Source organism: Calypte anna, chromosome 2 (genome assembly GCF_003957555.1).
Source record: "Calypte anna isolate BGI_N300 chromosome 2, bCalAnn1_v1.p, whole genome shotgun sequence".
Lineage (NCBI taxonomy): Eukaryota > Metazoa > Chordata > Aves > Apodiformes > Trochilidae > Calypte > Calypte anna.
This window is the reverse complement of record NC_044245.1, coordinates 143,006,107-143,008,777: the sequence shown is the minus strand read 5'-3', so window position 1 is coordinate 143,008,777 and position 2,671 is coordinate 143,006,107.

Genomic DNA, 2,671 nt, shown 5'->3' with positions numbered 1-2,671 from the left:
AAAATTGAGGTCAGGGATTATGAGCCTCATTCTGGAGTGCCTGCAGTTCTAAGAAGGACAAGGAAACTGTAATTTCCCTACTGCAGCATCTAGATGTGCCCCATGTGCCACCAAGTTGCAAACATGCTCCAAAGCACTGCTCTCTGGCTTCCTGAATAGTTTAGCCCTGAGTCATAAATAAGGCTTCTCCTCAAGAGAGAAACAAATACACAGAGAGCTTTTCAGTCACTGGTGTACAGAGAATACCTCTTTTATGCTCATCACAAATGAGAAGTTACCTGCTTAAACAAGCAATCTTACAATTTAACTAAATTTGGCAAACCAGGACCTGCTTGTAAACTGATTACAACAATAGGGCTACAGGGAGTTTTCAGATTTGTTATTGTTTCTCATTATTCTATGCTGTTTACTTGTCAATAAATTCAATTAATAATTAAATTTAATTAATTTCTCCACATAAAACCTGTTTTGCTCATGACTGTAATTTGTGTGTGACCTCCTTGTTCTTATCTCAGTCCAGGAACTTTTTGTCTTATTTTCTTCTTCTATCCTGCTGAGGAGGGAGAGCAAGAAAGTGGCCAGCCATGCCAGCTATGCCTCCAAACATCACTCTTACTCCTGAGCTTTGGTAGAAGGTAACTTCCTTGAGGGTGAAATTATATTATAGTAATGGCAGGAAGGAGCCCACAGAAACCTGCAGGAGAACATGATATCCATGTCCATAGCATGACAAATTTCAGGCTGCTGTTTGACTTTATCTGTGAATTAAATATAGTGGTAAGAGATAGTTTGATGTGGCAACCTGCTGGGAGAATCTCCCACGTAAAAAATGAAGGACAGGAGCATTCCCTGTGAGGAAATATCCTCAAAAGACCTTGGGGTGTGTTAGTTGACAGCTGGCTGAATATGAGCCAGCAATGTGCCCAGGTGGCCAAGAAGGCCAACAGCATCCTGGCTTGTATCAGAATTGGTGTGGCCAGCAAGAGCTGGACAGTGATTTGCCCCTGTGCTTGGGACTGGTGAGGCTGCACCTCAAATCCCGTGTTCAGTTTTGGGCCCTTCACTACAAGAAGGACACTGAGGTGCTGGAGCATGTCATGGCCCAATTTATGCAACCCAAGAAGATTAGGACTGGACCCTGTTGCTTCCTAAACTCCCTCTCAGAGAGGAGCCTGGGTGCAGCTGGATCCAACCTTAGTCTCAGACCTGGCCCTTGTGGGGAGAGAGTTTAAAATGTTACAGTCCAAGGAAATGCTCAATTGTCAGGTACTCTTTGATCAGATGAAGGTGAAATGACACTCAAGGTCTGTGTTTGAACACAAGATTTAATTAAACATATGGAAGGAATAACTCATAAAACTGATATTTTGATTATTATATATGATCAGGCTGTAGAATCATAAAGGCTGATGTTTAGATTACCAAAGTCACAATACATACATGTCTGAGCTGTGCAACCTGGGAAGAAATCATGGTAGGCCTTGTGCTAATTAATGATGTTAGGAAAGAGAAACAGAAAGAATAGGAGATGAAAATTTACAGTTAGATAACAGAAAATCACCAGGATGGCACATTTGCCAGCCAAGGGGGGGAGGGTTGGTGTCAGTGAAGCTCCCAGAGACCTCCAGCACAGCTCCTGGTTTTGTAGGTCTGTTTTGTTTAAACAATTGCTTCTCTACGAGGAATAAGATGGTTGTGACACACTAGATGGACCAACTGGAGTGGACCTATCCCCACTTCCCTTCTCAGTCATTATCTCCATATGCAGGCCCTAGGCCATAGTCAGGTTAATCCCATAGGCGCCAGGTAGCCCTTTATCTGACATTCCCTTTGTTTTGTTGGAGGGTTTACAATGGCACTGAGACACCACTTCATGGAATAGATCCTGAGGGCTGGTCCCTCCCAGAGAATGTCAGAGAGAAGGGCAAGGAAGCTGGTGAAGGGTATGGAGAACAGGTTTTACAAGTAGCAACTGGGGGAACTGGGATTATTTAGTCTGGAGAGGAGACTGAGGGGAGATCATATTGCTCTCCACAACCACCTGAAAGGAGGCTGTAGTGAGGTGGGAGCTGACTTCTTCTTCCAAGTAACCAGTGATAGGAGAAGAGGAAATGGCCTTAAAGTGAACCAGGCTTAGATTGAATATTAGGGAAAACTTCTTCACTGTAAGGGTTGTCAAGTATTGAAACAGGCTTCCTAGGAAAGTGGTGGAGTCACCACGACTGGGGGGCACTTAAAAGATGTGTAGATGTGGTGCTTAGGGATGTGGTTTAGTGGTGGACTTGGCAGTGATCTTAAGGGCCTTTTCCAAACTTAAATGATTCTGTGATTCTATGAATCATGGGAACAGGCCACTTCCATAGACAATGAAAAGCATGATTTCAACCCAAAATGTGTTACACAAGCTCGCTGAGGAATATACAGGAGGAGTTCAAAAGTATCATACAAACTACAAACAATACTTGCCTGACAAAGAGGAGTTTCATATTGCTTCCATTTTGCTTCTTGGTCAGGCACACAAAACTCTTCTGGCTGCTCTGGCATAAGGACATGTCCAAGAAAATAAAGAAAAATCACCAGACCTGACTGAACGCCCGCAGGTGCAGCCCGGGGGGTACCACGGGGATCCGGCCCAGAGCAGGGCCCGCAGCCATCGCCCCGCCCGGCCCCG